The 24,806-nt window shown below is 47.6% G+C and overlaps 1 protein-coding gene across 5 annotated transcripts in view; it reads left to right on the top strand.

Moving 5' to 3' along the window:
• LOC143273918 (uncharacterized) overlaps nucleotides 1–24,806 on the top strand; it is a 73,367-nt gene that overhangs the window by 46,444 nt on the left and 2,117 nt on the right. The window contains exons 1-3 of one of the 5 annotated variants that reach the window (XM_076574629.1): nucleotides 14,050–14,339; nucleotides 18,520–18,654; nucleotides 20,642–20,723. The gene's annotated coding sequence lies outside the window, so the exon portion shown is untranslated. Of the gene's footprint in view, nucleotides 1–14,049; nucleotides 14,340–14,921; nucleotides 15,111–15,223; nucleotides 18,655–20,641; nucleotides 20,724–24,806 lie in introns of those variants that run through there. The other 4 variants (XM_076574628.1, XM_076574630.1, XM_076574627.1 and 1 more) reach the window with 4 other exon arrangements.

The following is a 24,806-nucleotide window of genomic DNA, read 5'->3' as shown; positions in this document are numbered from 1 at the left end:
ATTAAAAACTAGTTATAATGAAATACAATGGTCTAAATAGACAAACAAAATTTGCAATATAATAATATTTATGCTTCTTATTAAGGCATTAATAAAGTCTATGGGCAGGTCCAATAACTACTGTAATATTGTCATAGTGATAACTAGTTATGGTATTTGGATTTTCTGTGATTTTATTGGATAAAAAAAAAAAAACCTAGACTGTTCATACTACCTTGGTCTGTTGTTATTCATCTGGGGTGAGGGTGGGGGTTGCTGGGAATCCAACCTACAGCCTCATGCATGCTTAGCAAGCCCTCTGCAGCCCCAGCTCAGTTACATCTCCATGACCGAAGGAAGGGAGTTGCCCAATTCACCTCAAAGTCTCCGAGTTCCTTCTGGCTTCAGAGTTCAGCGCTGGGACAAACAGCTGAATCCCAGGGTGGTACAGCAGGCAGCCATCTTGGTGATTGAAGGCTGAGGGGGGCCTATCATTCCATGGCTGAGGGGACACTCTCAAATGCTGGCGTGATTACTAGTTTGAGTCTAAGTGTTTGTATAGTTCTGTTTTTAACACCAAAACACAGAGAAAGGTTTTCAATCCATTCCAAGTTACCCTGTATAATTGAGAAGTCCAGGCAAATACCAAGACAGGCTCCTAGTTAAGAACTAGGACTCAGTTCTTGCCTCTTGAAACAAGGGGAACGGCATATACTAGGCCTGGGCGGACCTCCCCTCCCTCAGGTGATAACCAAATAAGGACAAAGCCTGGGACTTGTCCAGATTCACCCAAGAATGGAAAAGCTATAGCCTTAGCCCACTCCTGCTAGCCCTAACCAATTAGAAACGTACTAATATGATTGGCACTTGCGTAAGCCAATCCTAGATAGAACGAGCTCATTGCTTTTAGAGTTCGCTTAGTTGTGTATAAAATAGCCTGCAAGCTTTTCTTGGGGCGGGGGGCGGGGTGGTCACCATTTTTGCCTTTGTGTTGAATGTGTGGTCCCAGCATGCTGGTACCTTTATTCTCGTGATAGCAAACGCTCTTGCTGATTGCAGGGTGTCTGGTGGTCTTTTACAGGACTTCTCGAAGACCCTAACAGTGGGTCTATAAAATAGTCGTACCTCTCAAACATTTACTGACAATTTATCATAAAAATATATTTTAAAACAGTTCTTTGATATGCATATAATTTTACCATTTATTAAAGATGAAAGCAAATTTGCATACTAATGAGATGGATGTGCTTGCTTATTTTTATATGGAGAATTAAATCCTGATTGAATATTTGATACTGCAGGATGCAGAGCCTCTCTAGTGCTTTTCAGTGTTGGTCAATATGTTTGATTTTATGATTGTCAATGTTGAGAACGTCACATCCTTAAATATTTAGTATATAATGGCAGAAATAGGTTTAAGGCCATTTTCGAAATTCTGTCCTAGTCCCAAACCCAAATTCATTTAACGGCTTTTAGAAAACTCAAGCCACTCAGACAGGAGGTTTTTTAGAGAGTGACATACTTGGAGCCCAATGCACAGCGGAAGCAAACCTGGCAGTGGTTCTCTTCAGTTTTACCAGGCGCCCTGACAAGTACTGTGCTGTTTAGGAAGAAACCACATGAGTTACTAAACCGCTACCAGACAGATTACCAAAGAAGACAATCAACTAGAGCACATTTTTTTCCAAGTTATCGTCCCAAGAAAACAGCAAAATACACTTTTCAAAGTCTGACAGATTTAGTTACTCAAATTAGCCTTTAATCTAATCCCAGCACGAAGGAGGCAGAGGCAGGAGGATCTCTGAGTTTGAGGCCAGCCTGGTCTACAAAGCGAGTTCCAGGACACACAACAACAAAAAGTTATTAAAACTAAAATCTTGAGAGTATAACAGACCCCAAAACAGAATGAAAACACTGTGAACATTCACGTCTTTGTATTATACATAAATGGCTTTCTCTAAATGTTTCCGTATAAAAGCAACAGATAATCTGTACAGTTCTATCTCTCATGCAAGCAAAACAGATAATATGATTTTACTAAATACGTGTGAAATTAAGGGCATGGACTAAGGGAAAACATGGAGTTTCTTAAACCAAATACACTAATACAATAGGGCTCCAAGTGACGCTAATTTGGTATTTACACGCTGAAGAATGTCAGTAGGAAAATATGAAAAGTCTTTGCTTTCCACAGACCATTATGTTCCTACAAGATCAGAAATCTTTGTGTGTGCAAGACAACCCATTGAAGTTCATAGCATACGATTGTCTCGTCAGCTGAGTTATTTCAAGCACCTTTTAGTGGTGTGCTGTGATATGGGCAGGGCAGACTGAGCATGTGTTGTGCTCACTTGGGCTTCTTACGCATTTGATTTTTGAAGTACTGTTGATTGTTGTCCATTTAGAAATCTTTCACTATTGCCAACGTTTTTGTGATACCCCTCCTCCCCCAACTTCCAGCTGTGCCACAGCAGGCCACAGCCCACAGTTCAATCATCCCGGGCTTAACGGATACAAGTAAAATTTAATAGGAGCTGGGTACATTGTTAGTAAGATGTTGACACTGTCTTCTTAAAACTCTGTTGTTATTTATTTATTTATTTACTTGTCATCATGTGCATGACTATGTGTCTCTGTTTGGTATATGTGTACATGTGTGTACAGTTGCATGTGCCTGTGTATTCGTACAGAGACTAGAAGAGGCCATTGAGTGTCCTCCTCTGTCACTCACCAGCTATTCCTTTGAGGCAGGGTCTCTCCCTGAACCTGGAGCTCGGGTTTCCTCAGCTAGGCTGGAAGACAGCACACCCACTACAGACCTGAGGTTAGAGGCAGCACAGACAACCAGCACACTGGCTTGTCATGTGGACGCTAGGATCTGGACTCAGGTCCTCATGCTCGGGCAGCCAAGTGCTCTTACCTACTGAACCATCATCTCCCAGCCCTTAAATCGTCTTACAGGTGGCGGCAGTGAGGTGTTACCTGTGGCGTCTTCTTGATCTCTTGCGTGCCTTCCCTTCTGGGGAGCTCATCCAGATGTCACCTCTGGTCTCCAGCTTCTGCTATCACCTCCCAGGGGGTTCTTTTCTTCCATGTCCAATAGTCACTCGTAATTCTAAATTTTAACTCTCTTTCTTCCTTCCTAAATCACCTGTGCTTTCCTAAAAGAGGCCAGTTCCTTGTGCTGTCATTTATATTCTTCCATCAAGTAGCCACCCACCACCGTCATCATGTGGCTCTAGGACCTTTGCTTCCTATGATCTCTGTAGGTAGGGGACAGTTCAGTAGATGACTGCATGCCTAGCACACAGGCCAGGGTTTCATCCCCACACTATCCCCCTCCAGATTCCTGTTGTGGTCAGTCCTCATTCCCCCCACACTAAATCACTTTCTGTATGAATTCTTTTCTAGGCATTTCATGTAAGTGAAATCAAGTAACATGCAGGGTTTGGTTTGGGTACCTCACATCTTTCGTTTAGCACAGTAGTTTTGAGATACATTTATACTCTAGTGTGTCAGTGATTCATTTTTTTAATGTACAGATATACCACACTTGGTTTATCCATACATCAACTGAGCATTTAGTTTGTTTCTTCTTTTTTACTGAGAATAATGCTGCTGTGACTGCTCACAGGCAAGTTTATAGTATGTATTTTTACTTCTCCTAGGTAGAAACCTAGAAGTAGAATTGTTGGGGCACGTGGAAAACATGGATTTAACTTTTTTTTTTCCCAAGACAGGATTTCTCTGTATATAGCGCTGGCTGTCCTGGAACTCACTCTGTAGACTAAGCTAGCTTCGAAGTCAGAGATGTGTGCCACCACCACCCAGCCAGGTTTAATTTTTTAAGAAACAAGTGAACTATATTCAAAGGTGGCTGCGTTATTTTACATTCCTATACAGAAGAAGGAGAGAGAGAGAGAGAGAGAGAGAGAGAGAGAGAGAGAGAGAGAGAGAGAGAGAGAGAGATGTTTTTACCAACACTTGGAATTGTCTGCTTTTCATTGTAACCACCCCTAGTTGGTATGTGGTGGCATCTCACTGCAGATTGGAGAATTTTTCAGCCCTTCTTTTCCTGACCCCAGCGCCCCTGTTCTCCCAGTTTCTAAGCTAGAAATACAGTTTATGCTCGTCCTGCCCCTCGTGCCGTCCCCACTGATGAGAGCTGCTATCTCTTTGCTCTCGGCCAGCTCCAAAATGTCCTCCCCTCCCTCTCGCGGTCGGCATCCTTTCATACCCAGGTATCTCACCCTAGATATATATCTTGGCGGCTTTCCTTGCCAGTTGACCACTCTGCAAACCTCCCTTCCCAAAGCGGCAGCTTAATAGTTAGAATAGCAACAAGCCAAGAAAGGGCAGGTATGGGTGTGACACCAGGGAACTGTGCGCATGCTCAGCCGCAACCCTCCAGCGTCACGTAAGCTAGTCCTGTAACTTCTCAAAGCCCAGTGCTTTCATTAACCTCCCTGAGCCCCCATTTTCTCCTGAGCAAAGTGAGCTAATAATAGAAGCTGAGATATAGAGTTGTTCTCTAATAGAATTAGCTCAGAAAGCCCTTAGCATGATACCAGGTACAAGGAGAGCACTCAAATCGGCATTGGCTTAGAGTGCTAATGACTGTCTTCTTAGTGCTTCTTAGGAGCTAGCCATCTCCTGGTCCTGGCACATGCTTTGCATCAGGATCACACGTGTACACGGGTTTCCCTTGCTCAAGGGGAGGCAGCTACAACACGGGTCTTGCCACTAGCCTCACATTTGAGTCTGGACCTCTGTGCTATTTAGCAGCTGTGAGCCCTGAGCAAGTTATTTACCCTCTCCAGACTGGTTTGTTCATCTGTAAAATGGGTACACAATTATAAGTCACAGCCAGAAGGAAGCTATAAGGAGGCTGTTGCACAGTGTTGAGTCAACTGTGACCTTTTCATTTCTTTTTTTTTATTAACAATGTATCTTTTTTATATGCTTTCCCTAGATTGTTTCTTTTAATTAATTCTCACTATATCTTTAAAGAGTTTTATTTTTTTTTTCTTTTATGGGTATGTGTATAGTCTTTGAGGATGCATGCCCTTGTGTGCAGGTGCCCTTGGTGGCCAGAAGAATGCATAAGATCTCCTGAAGCTAGAGTTGCAAGTGGTTGTGAACCACCTGAAATGGATGCTGAGAACCAAACCTGGGTCCTCTCTCTGCAGCAAATGCTCCTAACTGCTGAGCCACCTCTGCGGCCCCAATTCCCGTTATATTTACCCAACTGCACTCCCCAGTGACCCCACCACGTGTCCAGACAGAGGCCACAGTGCGGATAGAGCTGGCTCTGCCTCAAACCGACTGGTTTGAACCTCAGCTCCACGCTTCAGCTTCAGGCTTTAGGACTGCCACTTACCTTTCTAAGAAAGGTCCGTCTCCCACAAAGCAGTTCTGTGTACTAAGTAAGATCATGTAAACTGTTTAGGCTTGGGCTTGGCCCGTGTGACTGCTCTGTGAATGGCAGCTGCCACTCTGATCATTTCTAATGCACTCTGCCATTCCTATTTTATGATTCACAGCTACTGTGAGTTTCCAGTGTCTGACATGCCCCTTGTCTGTCCCTCCTGGCCATCCTTTCCTCCTGCGTCCACCAAGTCAGATTCTTACAAGGCCACTTTAACCTCTGGCCCTTCAGGAAACTGTCACTCCTTCCCCGGACTCTTGACCCATGGTTTGTTTTTCTTGTCTCTGGAAGCCTGTGGTTTTCAGCATGCTTGTGATTCAATTAAGGTCTTAACTGTTATTAAACATTTTTTATTGTTGCTTCCTCAATTGGGCGATAAGATTTCTTCAGCTTCTCTTGTACTCTCCCCCACTCCTGCTTAATTTAACACAAATGATCAATGATAAAAGATCAAGCACGTAAAGTAATAAAAAATTTAACACAAGGTCATTGGTCATCTGCATAGTGCCCTCAATTCCTATGAATCAACACTGATCCTGCCCAAAATTGCTTATTCTCAAACAGCACAACGTGGAGAAAGGGGGTTGATGAAGTCTCCCCAAATCAAGGTCAGAGCTGTTTGAGTTGGCAAAGCCTGCCTTTTTGGGCACCAAAGATCTTGTTTTTATTTTCCTCTGACTTTTTGGTGTCTCTCTGTAATTTCAACCCCTTCCTCCAATCCCAGAAAGGCTACCCTCGAAAAGCCCTCGGAGCATTTGCCTGACTTCAATTTCTGAGGAAGGACCTCTTGGTTCCAGAGCTAACCTTTTCTTTCTTCCCGTAATATTCCTTTGGTGCAGTCTGCAGCTACGGAGGATATGACTATGGCCAGATAATTTCTTAGAATACAGCAGGGTTAACCCTGTATTGTGTTTCCCTCAAAGGCTTGGGGGAGTGATAGCTTATATCCAAAGGTATGAATTTCTAATGGCAGAATTAAAGGAATGTGCCAGGAGCATTAAGGAGATCTCAATGAGTGAGATTGTGTACAAGCATAAAGGGAACATTGTGGGGGATTTCTTGGTGACCCTAAAATCTCTCCCTCTAGCTCATCCCACTTTGGACAATCTGGAGATAACCAAACATAGCAATAACTGGCATCTATTGGGTAGTTATTTTGTCTTGGGCACTGTTTGTATGCAGCCACTCATAATCATTTAGTCCCACAGCGCTGGAGGAGGAAAAATATCGTTACTCCATGCCACGAGGCCTGGCCTAGTCAAGTTCTTTTTCTAAGGCCCCAGCTTACCGATGGCAGATTACTGGGGTTCAAATTCAGGCGGTCTGACAAGAGGCTCTCCACCCAGAAGCAGCTCTCACCAGACAAGCACTGGGGAAAGCCGAGGAGCACACTCTATGAGGAGAACCTAGAGGCCGTCATAGCAGACAAGGTGCTGTCCCTCTGCTGTGCCGGACAGTGCATGGAGCGAGGTGCTGGGTCAGCTGCCGGTCTGAACCAACCTGACCTTCAGTTTGCCCCAGATGCCTCCACCTCAATGAAGCAGGGTGGACTTAGCCCTTCTGCCGTCAAATAGCGGATCTTTTCCAATTGCCATTTTGCTTCTTTGCCTCTGCACTGCTGTTTATTCATCATCCATCCCCTCTCTTGCTTTGTGGCTATTTATATACATTGTCACACAGCTGAGCCCTTGCCCACTACCGCATCCTCTGCTGCGCTGACTCCTACGCATTCCTTAAGATTCTGCGTGGATATTTTTGCATTAAGTCTCCTGTCTACCTAGATACATCTCTTCTGCATGCACCCAGCAACCCAGTATTTATCCGTATCAGTTATTATAATTGATCGTAAGTGTTTATTTATCAGTATTCCTAGGTAGGTAGACTCCCAGTTCCCAACATCAGGAATAAAAATGCCTCATATTTCCTTTTTGATTTTGATTCTTTAGTATTTTGCACGAGGCACACAATGGGCACTTACTCAACATTTTAATTTTTAAATGAATGAATTCCCCAAGTCTGATGAGCCTCAAACACAGGATTGCACATCTAAATCTTTTTTTTTTTTTGTATGTGTGATATCTGAGTATGCCCTGCATCTAGTAGATGCTTGATAAATATAGCAATGATAAATGATTCAAAAACAAAATAGGCATACGAGTCTGCTCTGAGGTTTGGGGGTGGGGAAAAGGGATGTACAGTAAGAGGTTGGTGTTATTCAAGGTTGCATATTTAGGTGTTTTCAAATTGGTGATATAAAGACCTGAAATGAGTGAGGAAAAGGGGGGGGGGAGGTTACCTGAAGTTTCTTGGCTAAAAAGTGTAGTTTAATATTCAGTATTCAGGTTCTCATAGCTATAAAGTTAGTGTTATTGCTGTTACACCATATTGTTAGGCTCTTAGAGTAGGTGGGCACCAAAGAACCAAGGTGACCTCAGCAGTGAGACTTGACTAGAGTCTGTATGGACATCTTTAGAAAGTTCTGTGGGGAAAGAGTATGTAACTAATTGACAAAGGGGGAAACTGGAACCAGGATATCTGTCCAACAGTCCCGACTTGTAAAGAGAAAAAAAAAAAAACAACAATAAATTGGTTACAGGAGGAGTTTATGAACACTGGTGACTAGGAATATATGGAATAGGAGGGGTAGAGTCAGAATTATTCCCAAGGTTTGGAGCCCACATGAAAATACAGGGAATTGAGAAGGGTGCCAATTTTGAAAGATGGTGAATTCTGGTTTGACTCTTCACGGAGACAAGCTGAGCAGCTAGAAATCCAGCATCAAATTCAAGCGAGGCCTGAACTAGACCTTGGTTTGCTGATCCTATGCAAAGAGGGGATGGCCAAGCTGGGGAGAGCAGGAGAGGGAAGAAGACCGAAGAACCAAGGACCAGAGGAAGTAACCGCCATGGGGGGCGTGCAGAAGAGCCAAAATCAGTAAAGATGCAAACCCAGAAGAGCAGCCCCTTGGGAGGTGCAAACAGGAGGAAAGGGCCGGGGTGGGGAAATCGGTGGTGGTGGTCGATTTGGCAGCTGGGTTAGGCTGTAGCAGGAGGCTATTTCAGTGACCTGGCTGGAGAATTTACAAATAAGGAAACTACTTGTCTTTTGAATGGCTTTGGAGGAAAAGAAAGGGGAAGAGGGTATCACTTTAAGATGTTACTGAAGCCGGGTGGTGGTGGCAGCGGCGGCGGCGGCGGCGGCAGCGGCGGCGGCGGCGGCGGCGCCCGCCTTTAATCCCAGCACTCGGGAGGCAGAGCCAGGCAGATCACTGTGAGTTCGAGGCCAGCCTGGGCTACAGAGCAAGATCCAGGACAGACACCAAAACTACACAGAGAAACCCTGCCTCAAAAAAACAAACAAACAAACAACAACAACAACAACAACAACAAAAAAGATGTTACTGAAGAAAGAGACAAAAACCAAACAAAAGGCAAAATCTTTGCATGGTTCTCCCAAGCAGCGTAGGAGCAGTACAGTTGAAGATCGGAATCCTTTCTTGGGAAATGACGCCGACAGCGGTGAGAACATATGAAGGGTAATGGGTAATAAGTGATGACGTTCCGTTAGTGTTTTGCTGTCCCAATTTCACCTGGGATCCGCTTTCTGCCTTAAGAGTGTGCCGGTGCTGTCTGGCAGCCCAACTGGAGAAACGAAGGACAGACACACACAGGCAGTAGTCACTTCCACTGCTGGGATGGTGGGTGGTCAAGGGTTCGAGGGAGGCTGCTTGGCTAAGGCCAGCAACCTGCATACAAACCACGGTAGTTTCGCCAAGCCGAAACAGTGGGGCAACAATTCCAGAGAAACGGAAAAGAGGTTGTTGGTGTGAAATGGGAAGGGCCCAAGAGCAAAAACTAAACATGCGTAGATAAAGGACAAGATCCCTAAGAAAATGTCTGGAAGGTAATCAAATGAAGTAGTAGAAGCGTCCAGAATCGCTGCTTGGGGAAGCAGTTAAAAACAAAAAAGTGGAATAACAAACTAGTGGGAATTGACAAGGAGAGGACGTGGGACTCTGAGGACAGGCTTGAGGAACTGGTATGAAAACCAAGGTTGTAGTTCTGTGGTAGAGCACCCACTTGGCATGCGTTAGTGCCTAAGTTTAAAACTCAGCAACGCAGGGATGGCTCAGCAGTTAAGAGCACTGCTGTGCTTCCAAAAGACCCGGGTTCAATTCCCAGCACCCACACGTTGGCTTAAGATCATATTTAATTCAAGTTCCAGGGGATCCAACTCTCTCTTCCGGCCTCTGAGGGCACCAGGCACACACATGGTGCCTAGACACACGTGCAGGCTAAATATCCACACACACAGTTGTTGCTGCTGCTGTTGTTGTTATGTATGAAGATGAGGGGCTTTGGGAAGAAGCGGTTGAAGCACATGGCACTCAGGTTGCCCCTTGTCAGGCTGTGTAGACTACAGTCAGATTGGAAGAGGTGAGGGGGACCATCAGCACCGCGCCGGCCACTTAGAGCTTTGGAACATGGCAGGCTGAATGCCACACAGCTGAGATTGCAGGGAGTAGGATGATGAGGCCGTACGGGTTGGTGCACGGAATAAAGCAGGGTGTTACTTTCTCGGGGGATCTGCAAGTCACCTCCGAGAGAGCTTGCGGTTAGGATGATTCGATGCCCACTCTCTGCAGAGTGCTGGTGGCTGCCTGGGAAGGTGCAGGGGGGAAGGGGTTGGGGACACAGACTCCTGCTTCATGAAAAAAAGACAGTTAGCCCTTCACTTTTCAGGCAGGGAGAACGCTCTGAGATTCTTCCGTGGACTTTCTTGGAGAGCTGCTTCTCCTTCATGGCAGTCTGAAAAGTGGTATCTGGACTACCTCACCATAACACTGGGCAAGTGACAAGATGCCACTCCAGTCACCCTGCATTTTCTGCCGCCATGGCCCTCAGCGGCATTCCCTCAGCATCGGAATTCACTGATTTGGAACAGTGAGGAGGACGGATTGGTCCTGATCAAGCCCTAGCAATAAACCTATGGGTATGCTAAGGGCCTTGACCATGGCAAGAGCTTAGGAACTCCTGGAACCCTGACACCAGCTGGCTGAGTGCCTCAGGCGTTCATAGTTTTAATTCCAGGACTCCTAAGGTAACTAACTGCCTGCTCTCTCCTACAGTCACTTGTAAATACTGCTGGGAACGAGCAGTTCCTAGTAGCTAGGACAGTGCTGTGGGACACTGGGTTCAAACCTTAGCCCCTCATAGTCAGTGCAATCTTGGCAAAGCATTACATTTCCACATCAAAACTGTTATCTGAGAGGCTGGAGAGATGGCTCGGTAGTTAAGAGCACTGCCTTGTTCTCCCAGAGGACCTGGGTTCAATCTCTAGCACTCACATGTTGGCTCACAGTCTTTCATGACTCTGGTTCCACAGGATCTGACAGACACCCTCTTCTGGCCTCTGTAGGTACTGCACACACGTGATGCACAGACATACAGGCAAGTAAAATACCCACACATATACAAAAAAATAAATTTAAAAAATATTATTAAAATAACTTGTCATCTGAGAAACAAGATGGATTCTTCTCAGTTACAGGATCTAGGCTTGCGTATTAAAAACTGGGGAAACAAGAGCATTTGTCCCTCTAACTTGAAAATAGGTGTCTATGGCTGGGCAATGGTGGCACATGCCTTTAATACCAGCACTCAGGAGGCAGAGGCAGATGGATCTCTGAGTTCAAGGTCAGCCTGGTCTACAGAGTGAGTTCCGGGACAGAGAAACCCTGTCTTGAAAAACAAAAAACAACAACATCAAGAAACAGAGAGAGAGAGAGAGAGAGAGAGAGAGAGAGAGAGAGAGAGAGTTCAGAAAGCCTGGAGACAAACTTAAATAAGACCGCAAATGCGTGATCCGTTGAAGAACTAAGAAGTCCCACTTGCATCATCCGGGCATGGAGGCCACTGCATGTTTATCGTCCTCATGAGAAGAAGCAAGACTCAGTGAGAAATTTCAAACCTGGGTTCTGAGACGCTGTTATTTCTAGCAGTTTTACCACTTGGAGGAAGGAGGCTTTCTGAGAGTTGCTGGAGTAGCAGAACCACCATGAGACTTCTGTTTACAAGAAGCTTGTAGAAGGATTCTCCAGTATCCGTTAGCGTTTATGCATATAGAGTGTGTCAGGCCCTTCCACACCAAAGGCAGGTCTTTGTCCAGTGAGAGGAGACGTGTGGAGGTTAGGAATCTCAGAGAGCAGATACTCCAGTGAAAGAAACTATTGAGCGGAATAAATTATATTTTAAGACCACATTTCTGTTCTGTGTGCAATACAGCTGAACTACTATTACTGTGATGCTAACCTTTACATTTCCTGCTTTTTAGCCTGCTTAAGGCATTGATGCTACTGCTTTTATCCCAGTGTTGTGTCTGTGACCATCTTCATTTTACTTCCGAGTCAGTAAATAGTTGTGAACTTTAACTCATGGCTGCCTAGCAAAAAGCAGTTAAGGCTCTTTTTCTTTTTTCAAGTACATTATTGTCATTGTTTCTTGTTTAGCTGCTGACTAGTAGTGACCTGAACTGGAATACCCTAGTTGGGCTGGCTAGTTTTGGGTCAACTTGACACAAGCTAGAGTTATCTTAAAGGAAGAAAAACTACGTTTGAGATAATGCCGCAGTAAGATCTGCTGTGGGGCATTTTCTTAGTCAGTGATTGATGGGAGAGAGCCCAGCCCATTGTGGGCGGGGCCATCCCTGCTACTGGTGGTCCTGGGTTCTACAAGAATGTAGGCTGAGCAAGCCAGTAAGCGGCACCCCTCCATGGCCTCTGCATCAGTTTCTGCCTCTATGTTCCTGCCCAGTTAGAGTTCCTGACTTCCTTCAATGAACGGTGATGTGGAAGTGTAAGCTGAATAAACCCTTTCTTCCCCAGGGTGCTTTGGTCGTGTGTTTCATTACAGCAGTAGTAACCCTAACTAGGAAAGTATTTTCTTTTTAGGGATACAGTCTGTATGGTCTGAGAACCTTTTACTTACATTGGCAACCCCAAATGTCTCTTGCACATTTCTGGTTTGGTTGTCTTTTCTCATATTTATACCCGACCTTCCCTCATGCCTCTTAGCTATGTTGAATCTTATGTCTAAAGCCAGATGTTGACAGCTCCCCCACCCCCATGTTTTTTTAATTTTTATTTCTTATTTGGACTCCTTCGTTTGCTCTCAGGTTTATATTATTTAGATCTACCTGACTCTTTAAAATGTATAAACTCGGTCTCAATAGAACAAAAAGAGAAAAAAACCTTGCCACAGTTGTTCAGATTCTAAGCCAGGGAGAAACTATGGAAACCCACAGGGCCAGAACTTCGTTCTTTTAGGGCCCTCTGTCTGTCTGTCTGTCTGTCTGTCTGTCTGTCTGTCTGTCTCTCTCTCTCTCTCTCTCTCTCTCTCTCGGTTTTTGGTTTGATTTTTTTTCTTTTTTCTTTTTTTTGGTTTTTGGAGACAGGGTTTCTCTGTGTAGCTTTGCGCCTTTCCTGGAACTCACTCTGTAGACCAGGCTGGCCTGGAACTCACAGAGATCTGCCTGGCTCTGCCTCCCAAGTGCTGGGATTAAAGGCGTGCGCCGCCACCACCCGGCTTGTAGGTCTCTCTCTCTCTCTCTCTCTCTCTCTCTCTCTCTCTCTCTCTCTCTCTCTCTCTGTTTTTGGTTTGGTTTGGGGTTTTTTTGTTGTTGTTGTTTTGGCTTTGTTTTTTTTCTTTTTTATTTCTTTTTTTCTTTTTCTTTCTTTCTTTTTTTTTTTTTTTTTTTTTTTGGTTTTTTGAGACAGGGTTTCTCTGTGTAGCTTTGGAGCCTGTCCTGGATCTCACTCTGTAGACCAGGATGGCCTCGAACTCACAGAGATCCGCCTGGTTCAGCCTCCCAAGTGCTGGGATTAAAGGTGTGCGCCACCGCCGCCCAGCTTTTAGGGTTCTCTTATACCACCCTTTACAATAGCACTGCTCCTTAAAGGGACACCACAAGGAAAGTTCCCTATTTTATAGACAGAAAAACTGAGGCCCAAATGGCCGTCCTGGTTAAATCCACAGGCAACAGAAGAACAGATCTATGTAAGTCTTTTGGCTGTGTTGCTTGCATCCACTTGCGGGGAGATTATGTACCTTCTCAGATAGACAGAATTCATTCAACTGTGTTAGAAAAGCTCTGGACCAGTGCACACACAGTTGCAGAAACATCTTTAAGATAGACTCCGCAAAGTACAAATTCGAAGATTAGTGGGGTTCCGTGGGGGCGGGCAGACAGTAACGGCGGCTGGTCACGGTAGTAAAACCAGCCCCACAAAATAGGACTAGCCGGCCTCTGAGCGTTAAAGCACGATGTGAAAAAGTGTCATCTAATGAGCTCACACTCACTTCACTGGGGATAGTGCTGAGCGTACCGGCTTCGAATTCTCTGCAACAAAGCTCTTCGGAAACGTGAAGGGAGTAATCCTGTGGGTGGGAGAAAAGCTGGGGGCCAGGGCCAGGAGGTGCCTGCCCTCTGGGGACCCTAGGTCGTGGTGGCCAGGCGGGGCGGGGCGGGGCAGGGCCCGAGGTGTGAAGGAGACCTTGCACTAGCCACTGCGCCTGCAGGACCCCAGAGAGTCTGCTCTGCCCAGCAGGAGGAGAGTGCAAGCCGAGGGGGCCCTGCCCTCCAGAGGGAAGAAAGCCTGCCCTGGCCAAGGGAGAGCCACCGAGCGGCGGCTGGGAGGGCTGGTGGAGCCAGGGCGGAATCGCAGCACAGAGGTGGCGTGAGGAGGTGGCAGGAAGACCGGGGACTAGGCCCGGACCGGAGCGGCGGGAGAGAGGGAGCGAAGACCGGTTCCTGCGGCGGCTCCAATTAGTTTCTGTCAAAGATGGCCAAATCCCACTCTGCCCTTCCCCCTTCCGCGCCTTTTCTCGTCCCCTCGGGTGGCTCCCGGGACTGCGGGAGGCCGTGGGGAGCCCGGGTGAGTGAGCGTCGGGAGGAGGGCGAGGGAAGGAAGGGAGCCTCCCCGCCGCACCGCCGGCCCCGCGGGTCCTGCGGGAGGATCTTGTAGTTGAGAAAGAGGGTTCTGCGGCTTTAAAGCGGGGGAGTGGGCGTCACCGCGGGGGGACCCGGTGACTAGCTGGGGCGGGGCGGGGCGGGGCGGGGCGGGGTTATGCAAAGCAGGAGGCGGTGCCGACAGGGCGGGCCCTCGTGTAGCGCCGGGGCGGGGCTCCGGGTGGGCGGGGCGAGGGCGGCTTCTCTCGGGCCAGGCCGGGGAGGGGGGCGGTGGAGGCCGCGGCGGGCTGGTACCATCGAGCGCCTTCGGGGAGGGGGACGGGTTGCCATTCCCCCCCCCCGGAGGGGGCGGGCCCTGGCGGCGGCGGCGGCGGGGCCAGGGCCCCATTCCCCGCCGGGCGGGCCGGGGGAGGGGCGCGCCTCCGCTCGCGTCCGAGGCGGGGCCCGCGGTACCTTTCGTGGCGCGGTGCGGCTCGGGGTGGGGGGGGGGAGGGCCGAGGGGAGGGGGAAGGGGCGGGCCCGGGAGGGGGGAGCCGGAAAGGGGGAGGCGCCGGCGGACAATGGAGCCTATGTGTGCCTGCGGGAGTGGGACGGTGCCGCCGCCGCCACCGCCGCCGCCTGGGGGAGACGCTGCGCCGCCGCTGCCGCTGGCCCCGGCCCCGGCCCCCCGGGGCTGAGAGCAGCCCGGGACCGCAGCCCCCGCCCGCGCCCGCCCCCTCCCCGGCTCCGGCCCCCGGTAAGTGGCCCCGGGGAGGGGGGAGGGGCGGGCCGGCGCGGCGGGGGCCGGGTCCGCGTGCGCGTGTGGCCGGGGCGGCCTCCGGGGGGTCGGGGCGCTGGCTTGGCGAGTTGAGTCTGGAGGAACCTGTTGGGGGAGGCAGGGGAGCCTCCGGGAGCTGTGGGAGAGAACCCGGGGCATCTCTCGGGGTTTTAGAGGTTGCGTCCCAAAGCTGTGCTTGGGAGAGGTTACCTGAGGCGAGAAGACCGTCTCGGGGGTCCTGGGATGGAGGGGCGATGGAAAGGAGAAGGAGCGCGAAATTAGGGGTTTCTGGTTGAGTGTGGTGGGGTCTGTAAGACCCCGGAGATGCGTAGGGGTAAAAGGGACTCCGCAAGCCAGTGACTTGTTGAGGGGTTGGGGGAGGTGAAAGCCTAGAGGAATGTCTGAGTTGTAAAGGGTTCCAGCAGGTGAGTTGGCCATGTCTAGGTCACTGAGTCATTGTGGGGGTCGTAGAACACACCAGTGATTTTCAGAGTGGAGCCCTAGACGCTGGCTGGCCTTTGAAAGTTGCAAAGACTATTAAGATGTCACTGGTAAGTGTTGGGTGAGCTTGGTGAAATGGGGATACCCTAGGAGTTGGTTGTTAGTCCAGAGGGAAGGAAGGACAAGGCCCGTAATAGTATTGCTGGGGACCTTATGTTAAGGTTGCCAAGGATAAGAAAGAAGTCTTGGATTCTGTCCTCCAAGAGCTTTGGTCTGCTGTGGGAGGTGAGGAAGAGCGTTCTTGTAAGTGTTAAGAGTGATTCCGAGGCTAAACTTGGAGTCGGGTGGGGACTTAATAAAGTCATTACCACAGGGTAGAGAAATGGACGAAAATATGTGTCTGTGGAGGAAGTCTCCAAGGCAGAATGCAATTGATGCAAAGTTAGACTTTAGTTAAGGCAAACACAAGTCAACCCCTGGCAGTGACTTCAGTGGGAAAATGATGGAGTGGCCGTGTAAAAAGTCAGTCTGATGTAGTATTTGTTAGCATTTGATGTATTATGGAATTAAATGCTTGTTGGGGTGACAGAGGTTTGGGCTCTTGTGTAGGAACACAGAGTGCTGACTTAGTTAATAGCAGGTAACAAGGGTAAGTAAAATAGTTGAGAAGTGGAACCAAGCGGTGTGGGAGGGTAAAACAGTGTGTGGAACCTGTGACTGGAGATTGTTCAGTATGGTTGTCTTGTTGATTTGAAAGTTTTTGACTGGACGATAGCCATCGGGAAGTTTAGCATTGAAGAAATTTTTGTGTGCAGCTCTGAGAGTCCTGGGGACCAGTAACAAAGTCCTCTTTCTTCTGTGGATAGAGATGGAGTAACAAGAGGGTCTGTTAGTCAGGTGTTACAGACATGCTTTGAGGAATGAGGGCTCCATTAACGGTGGGTTTGGATAAGTAGAAGAAATGTGGAGGTGTATGTATGGCACTTGAGAGTTTTGTGACCTAGAGGTTTGGTATTGAGCCATGAAAGTCTTTGTAATCAATGTGCTGAGTATAATAGTTTCAAAATATATGATAGATGGATAGGAAAGTCATTGGCCTGAAGATGGAAGCAGAAAGTCTGTATAGCTTTCTATTTATAGAGGCGCGTACCATGGAACTGGTTCTTGAGCAAAAGGAATGTTTTGTTCTGGATTCTAGTTAACCAAGACACGCAAAAAAGGACTTATATGCATTGGAATTTTTTTTTTCCTATGGGTTATTTCCCCTTGACCTTCAGAAATGTCTGCTGCTGTAAACCAAAGAAAAATGCTCTACAGTGTGTAGGGGAGAGACCCAGAGCTTTCACGAACATTGTTAACTGGCTGAATATTGGATCGCGGTGACCTGGTACCGTGGTAAAAATCCTTGAACTAGGGATCAAGATGTTAGCTCTCTGGTTGACTGACTTTCAACTTTGAACAGATCTCTGGTTTTCTTGCTTTCCTGCCTGTGGCAATGGTGATGCTGCCTCTCTAACCACGCGGAGCTACCTTTCAGCCTAGCAAGTTAATGCCTGTCCGAAAAGTTCTTTGAACACCTCTGGATGAGAGATTATGTAGCACAAGTTTTTTTGTTTTTTTTTTATCCTATTTTTAACTGTCTCACTAACAGACCAAATTCAATTTTTGTGTAATTATGGTAATATGTTTAATCAAAGAACAAAAGGGGATGTTTTGGTCGGTTGTGTGAATTTAGGGTTTTATATTAATTTTGAAAGAGAATACCTCCTTTTAGTGTGCAGTGGCAAGACAGTACTTTTGATGGTACTTGTAAATGTGGGAGCGAAAGTCAGCATGCCGAGTGAGAAAGTAGATGCTCTGGGGTTGGACTGGGCTACAGGAGCCTTGTGTTGTGGCCTAAGGCATATTCCTTGGTTTCTTGGCTAGGCCTCTTCAGCCATGAGATAGTGTGGGTAAAATGCCTTCCCTCTGTGCCCTCAGGAATAGGATGAGAGAGAGAGTAGGCTTCTTAGTGTTTCTGTATCCCAGTACCCTGGCACTCGAGTGATATAGGGTCCCACCTGAGAATGTTTCTTAAATGCATGAAATAAAACACATAGAAGTACAAAATGAGTTGTCAAAATGTTCGAGGTGATATGGTAATGTGTCTGCTGCTTTGTAACATACTGAATAATGTCTAATGAGACTGTGATTTTGAGTAGTGATAAGGGAAAAGTATGTGTCATTATGTCAACGTATCTTCAACAACTAATGTGACGTGAAAAATGTGCGGTGGTACTTACTGTTGGTGGCACAGTCACAGCATTGCTAATCTTACACCCACTGCTGAAGGCTGTGCTAACTTCATTACTTAGAGATTAGTCAAAATGATGATCTGTGTTATCTATCCCCTGAAGACTCCAAGCCACTCTCCTGTCCCAGGTCTGTGGACAGACTCCTCGGGAGCCATGAATGGTGGAGTTAAGAACTACCCTAGACCAACTGATTCTGATTTTTTTTTTTTTTTAAGCTCGTGATTTTTGAAAGTTAGCTTAAGGCTGCTTATATTTTGGGTTTTGTGATATTTTTGAGTATCTCCATCGTGTTAAGAACAGGGACATAGAGACCACATGAAAAGCCAGAGACCATTTTGCAGTCTGTAATGGCCATTCTTGGTTGTCGAAAAGGTTAGAAACAAGAATTGAAAGGACGCTTTTGTGCCTGGTAGATTTTCCTTTTCCACGTTCCCTGGCTGCCATTAGCACAGGTAGTTCCCCTGTGGGGTAGATTGGCAGTCCCTTTCTCTGACTTGGGTCTAAAGTTTTGTTGAGTTTGCCTTCTTGCCCCATTGCATTCTTACCATTTCTTCTTCCAGGTGTCCATTTGGCCTCGGCCCGCTGGGGAATGGGTAGTTTTCCTTGGAATCCGTGTGAATTTGAAATGAACTTTTCCTTCCTTCTTATCGTAGGACTGCATGTGGGACTAACTGGTGTCACTTGGCTTTGACCTAAACACTCCTGTGTGGTGGGGTGACAGTTCTCCTCCTCTGTCCATCCCTCCCTGCCCCAATGTAGAAGACAGGGCAGAGCGGACAACTTGAAAGGTAAAAACCTCATCATACACTGGAACTTCTGTGAATATGTTGGATTTTTTGTCTCTCTGGGGTTTCTTGTAATGTAAAACTGGACTGCTATCTATTCTAGAAGTTTCGCAAAATGAAAGTCATCAAGTCAGATGCAAGTCAAAACTACAGATGCCATTGCCCTGGGTGATCTGGGGCCTTTTGCTTGACTCACCTCGGAAAGCCGAGGAGCAAGGCAGACAGTGAGACATAGTATTTATCATGTCCCCTTGGGTTTGCGTGACTATGAGCTAGGAGTGGCAAGCTCACTGTAATACGTCCATCAGCCCTCCGTTGTTGGTCTTTGGCTGGGTACCAGGTGTTGAGATGATGATTGACACTGTCCTCGGGGAGTTCCCTGTCTAACCATAGCAGTGATAACTGTTTTCAAAGTGTTAAATGGAGGGAGTAGAGTTCCAGGGGTCCTGGGTGACATGTATGGGGAGCTGACAATCGAAGAAAATTTCACAGAAAAGGGATATAGGTGGCCATTATTCTTAAGGATGATAGTTAGAATTGACTTTGAACACTTGAATTTTGTCAGAATTCTTTAACTTGATAAGAATTTCTGTTTTCTTAAACGTTAGTAGCCACTGGAGGACAGTAGATGCATTATGCCCCATGAGTACTAAAAGACACGATACTGTCTCGTGTGAACTGAGGTTTTCTGCGTGTGCCCACTGAACCATTTGGCTCTCTCTCCGTGCTGGAGAGAGATCGGCTCTCCCTTTTGTGTGCTAGAAGAAGCTGTTGTGTTGTTGGCAGCCAGAAGTTGAGAATGAGCTAGGAATGGAATCCTAAGGCCTTCAGTTCCACGTTCTAAGCATGACACCACGCCTTTTATGGAGTAGTGGTCATAGCATAGAAATGAAATTTGTTAAACATGACATAGTTCTAATAAACTCGACTTTGCAGAGCAGGGGCAGTGGGAAAGCGTCATGGGGAGAATTGAGGTTGGAATTTTGATTCTGAGCTCAGTCGGATTAATTTGTGAGTTGACTTGGAACTTTGCTAATCCCGTAGCGTGCACTTTCAGAGATCCCTAAATAATTTGGCTCTACAGCCTGCTGGAACTCTGCTCCCCTTGCCGTCAGAACACTGTGGCTTCTGCAGTGAGGTGGTTCAGCCAGGAAGACACCTGTGCCAAGTCGGATAGTTTGAGTTGAAGCAACAAGACCAGAACCCCTATGGTGGAAGGCGAGGACTGATTCCCACACCTTTTCCTTGCACCTCCACCCGTGGCCCATGCACACATGTCCCAAATAGATAAATAAGTGTAATTTCTTTAAACTACACATTTTTGGTAAAGCGTTATCATTCTCAGCTGCCGAGGTTGACGTTGGAAATCGTTCACGTAGCCAGCTTTCCAGGTCGGCATATCACTTTGCACACACACACACACACACACAGTAGGCATTGAATGAAAGCGAGTTGGTTCAGTCCTAAGCTCCTACCGAAGTTTGGAGATCCATTTTCTTGCCAGCCTTTGCCACACAGAGTTGCGGGTGTGCAGAGAGAGTAGCTACAAGTGACCCTCAGATGGTAACTTGAGAAGCACCCTTGGCGTGTTGTCTCGGCGCACTTCGCGGTTAACCTGTAATCTCTATACTGGTGGGAAGTGGTAGAAGCAGAAAACGTGAGCTTTCTTTTTCTTCCATGAAATGCCTGGAAATTTCAAAGGAGAAAAGTTGATTTTATCTGCACTCGGTATCACTCCAGCCACTGGAAACAGAATGTGTAGTCGGGAAGGAAAGAAAGCCGCAAGGGCCTTGAACTATCTACCAGTTCTACATACATCCTAGACAGTCGGAAGTCGCTTCTGTTTACATGGGAGATGGCGCCCTCCTCTTTGAAATCCTAGAGGAAATGGGAAGCTTGTTTTTCTCTTGTTATTCCACGACTGTCACATCGATACCGTTGACGTTTTCAGGTCTATTTAGGAACGCTCACCCACTTGATTCTCTTCTAGGTGAGGGTCACCTTTGAGGAAGGGACTCCCGACTCCTCACCCCCAGGATGAACTCTGCAGTGTCGTGACCCTTGGGGTTTGGGTGAGTACCCTTGGCTGGTAGCGTGAAAACGTGTGCCTGGCTTGGGAATGTGATCTTTGTAAAAACCTTTAGCTTTCTCTCAATAGTTGATGTTTTTTCCTTCTATCATTCAGCTCTGTCCTCCCTCCCCCTCATCTCTGGCAACTGCGTTTCCCTTACCTATTTCTGAGTTCAACTTGTTAAATGTGTGTGAAATCATATAGTATTTGCCTTCCTGCGCCTGGCTTATTTTATATGTCCTCCAAATTCATCTGTGTTATATATAACAGGGTTACAATGTTTGTTAAGGCCAAATAGTCCCAGTGGGGAAGAGGGGTTCCTCATCGTTTTCGAATCTATTCGGCCATTGAGAGCTGCTTAGATAGATTCGGTGTCTTAGCTATCGTTAAGAATCGTGCAGTGAGGACTGGATGTGGTGGCTCACGAATTTATTCCCAGCACTGGGGAGGCAGAGGCAGGTTGATCTCTCTGAGTTCAGACTATATTCTATATAATAGAGAGTTTCAGGCCAGCCAGAGCTACATAGTAATACCCCATTCTCAAAAATAAAAATAAATAATAAAAATAAAAAAAGAATTCTGCTGTGGTAATACCTCTTGGACATATTCATTTCCTTTTCTCTAATAGTAGTTTTTGAACCAATACCTAATACTCTGAGCGTCATAGTAAGTGGTAGGAATGGAAGGATGAGGAATGTCAGTCTTGGTCCCGACCTTCATGGAGCTTATAGTCTGGTGGGAAAGATGACTGTTTCACGGTGATCACATAATGACCTCTACAATTAGGGAACATGGAGGGAATTCTGTGCGGCAAACCCAAGGGTGGTTTTAAGGCAGTGGTTCTCGACCCCTTTAATACAGTTCCTTGTGTTGTGTTGACCCCCCACAACCATAAAATTATTTTGCTACTTTCTAACTAATTTTGCTACTGTTATAAAACATAATGTAAATATCTGTGTTTTCTGGTGGTCTTAGGTGACCCCTGTGAAAAGGTCATTGACTGCCCCTAAGGAGTCATGACCCAGATGTTGATAACCACTGTTTCAGGGGTCCTTCTCGGAAAAAGAAATGTTTAACCTGTGACTTCATGTGAGGTGAATGGAAGAGAGATGAGGAAACCAGAAGGGAAATAGTTTTGGAAGGAAGACTAAACGGAGGTGGATAATTCGTGTTCGTTGCTGTCGGTTTTGAGACGTCCGGGGAAGCGTCAAGTAGCCGTGGTGCTTGCAGAGTCCAGGCCGAGCCAGCTGAGTGAGTCTGGGAGCTGTTGGCACGGCAGGAGAGCTCACTGAAGGAGAGAAGAGAACCCAGCACAGAGTCCTGTGGGACTCGGCGCCTTAGAGCTGGTTGAGAAGGGCCTCCGGGGACGCTACATAGGAGGAGTAGCCGGAGAGAGCGAGAGAAAGTGCAGCTTCGAGAAGGAAGGAATTGCTCACGGAACGAGCTGGGTGCAGCTTCGAGAAGGAAGGAATTGCTCACGGAACGAGCTGGGGTGTCCAGCCTGTGGCGTCAGGTTGACGGTGGCATCGTCTGTAGAGTCCGAGCTTGAGAACCAGAGTGGAGGGGTTTCCGATTGAACAAAGAAAGTCATGTCACGTTTTCAGTAAGGTTTTCGTTTTTGTATTGGGCCACATTTACAGCAACCGTGTACATGCCTGATAGATGATGGAGTGAGGTGTCAGACCAGTGGCCGGGATGACCCCCACAGAAACAGTGGTCCTGTGATCTGGAGATGGAAGTTAATTCCATATGGTGAGCGGTAAATGGCAAGAGAACATTGTGTCTCATGTCACGTTCATAGAGAAACTTGACTCTAAGGGGAGAAGACTAGATTGGTGTTGGGTGTGCTTTATTTATTTTTGTACATTTTCTCTCTGGTCTGTGTGTGGCTACATGTAGCTGCGTGTGTGCCATGGCTCATCTGTGGACAACCCTTGGGAGTTGCGAGTTGGTTCTCTCCTTCCATCTCACTGGCCCTTCTTTTTTTTGGGGGGGCGCGTTGGAAGGATACTACAGTGGGTTTGAATGGTAATTGGCAATATCTGATGGACATGGGAAGTAGAAGGGATGGCCAGAGAACAGAATAAGAGCCCTCAGCAGGCAGAGTGACCCTAGGCATGAGCCAGACCACCTGTTGGTGGACTGAGCTTTGAGGAAAAGTAGTTGGGTTGTGTTATTTGTTTTGAATATAATAAAGCAAAAAGGGATGAGTAGTACTGGGAAAGAGATTTGCAGGTTTAGTGATTGTGATGTCATACTTGGTAAAATGTCTTCTTCCTATTAAGTACTAGCCAAGACCACAGACAAGAATCACAGCACTCAGGCCATGGGGGCAGGAGCCACAGACAGGGATCCCAGCACTCAGGCCGTAGGGGCAGGAGCCACAAACAGGGAGGAATCCCAGCACTCAGGCCGTGGGGGCGGGAGCCACAGACAAGGATCCCAGCACTCAGGCCATGGGGGCAGGAGCCATAGACAGGGATCCCAGCACTCAGGCCGTGGGGGCGGGAGCCACAGACAGGGAGGAATCCCAGCACTCAGGCCATGGGGGCAGGAGCCACAAACAGGGATCCCAGCACTCAGGCCATGGGGGCAGGAGCCACAAACAGGGATCCCAGCACTCAGGCCATGGGGGCAGGAACCATAGACAGGGATCCCAGCACTCAGGCCATGGGGGCAGGAGCCACAGGGATCCCAGCACTCAGGCCATAGGGGCAGGAGCCACAGGGATCCCAGCACTCAGGCCATGGGGGCAGGAGCCACAGGGATCCCAGCACTCAGGCCATGGGGGCAGGAACCACAGACAGGGATCCCAGCACTCAGGCCATGGGGGCAGGAACCACAGACAGGGATCCCAGCACTCAGGCCATGGGGGCAGAAGCCATAGACAGGGATCCCAGCACTCAGGCCATGGGGGCAGAAGCCATAGACAGGGATCCCAGCACTCAGGCCATGGGGGCAGAAGCCATAGACAGGGATCCCAGCACTCAGGCCGTGGGGGCAGGAGCCACAGACAGGGATCCCAGCACTCAGGCCGTGGGGGCAGGAACCACAGACAGGGATCCCAGCACTCAGGCCATGGGGCAGGAAGATTCCTGCAAGTTCTAGGCCAACCAGAGCGACAGAGTGAGACACTATATTAAAGCGAAACAAACAAACAAACAAAACAGTAACCCACAAACTAGGGCTAAGGGGAGAGGACGATAGAAGGTAGACAGCATATGGAGAGCATATGAGGTGGAACCCGCAGAAGGAGCGGTGAGCTGGCTGCAGAGCGGTCCTAGTCAGAGCGAGTTGGTGAAGCGCTGTGACGGACTGACTCCCCTTGCCTGCACACGGCACTGCAGTGGGAAGAACACCCACCCCAGCGGCGTGGGTCAGACACCAGCTCCACCACTAATGGAGCGAACAGCGAGTCTTCATTGTTGAGATAGGGTAGTAATAGCCGTCTTGTGGGGTTGCTGTGAATGAGCTGGTACGTGTATGAAGTGCTTAGAACAATGCCTGGGGCTTAGTAAACAAAAAATGTCGGGTTTCTGAAGAAGAGGAGGGAGAAGCATGGAAGTAGACCTGAGGAGTCTTCCTTTTAGAGGGAAGTCTGTCTCAGGGTGTGAGGATTCTGTGCAAGATCCCTTCCAGTCCGTCACCTGTTGGAGAGTCTCGTTCTTTGTGGCTGTCCTAAGACATTTGATGGGCTTTGCTCAGGGTTTGTACTCTCAGAGGCAGGCTAAAGCTAGGCATGACGTCTTTGAACGCCTCTCTTCTTCGGTTAGGAATTAGACGCCTAGACTCCATTCTCAACCCTTCCATGAGGCCTCGTGTTCCTTTCAACCCTGTTCTGTCTGTCCATCCACAAACTAAGGTTAAGGGAAGTGCTTCAGAAAGGAGAGCTGGGGTCTGAGAGCACTGATTGGCTAGAGAAGCCATTTGTGCCTGTGAGCTCTGGTTCATTCGGGTAGAAAATACCTGTCGATCAAGGTCGGGCAAATTGTGAGAGTTAGAAATTGTATGTAGAAGTACTTTGAGAATAAAAATGTTTTATGTTCATGGCATCATTATTAGAAATAATCTTTGCTACCAGCTC

This window comes from Peromyscus maniculatus, chromosome 6 (assembly GCF_049852395.1).
Source record: "Peromyscus maniculatus bairdii isolate BWxNUB_F1_BW_parent chromosome 6, HU_Pman_BW_mat_3.1, whole genome shotgun sequence".
NCBI lineage: Eukaryota > Metazoa > Chordata > Mammalia > Rodentia > Cricetidae > Peromyscus > Peromyscus maniculatus.
The sequence above is the reverse complement of the archived record's forward strand: the minus strand, read 5'-3'. Positions and strand labels throughout refer to the sequence as shown.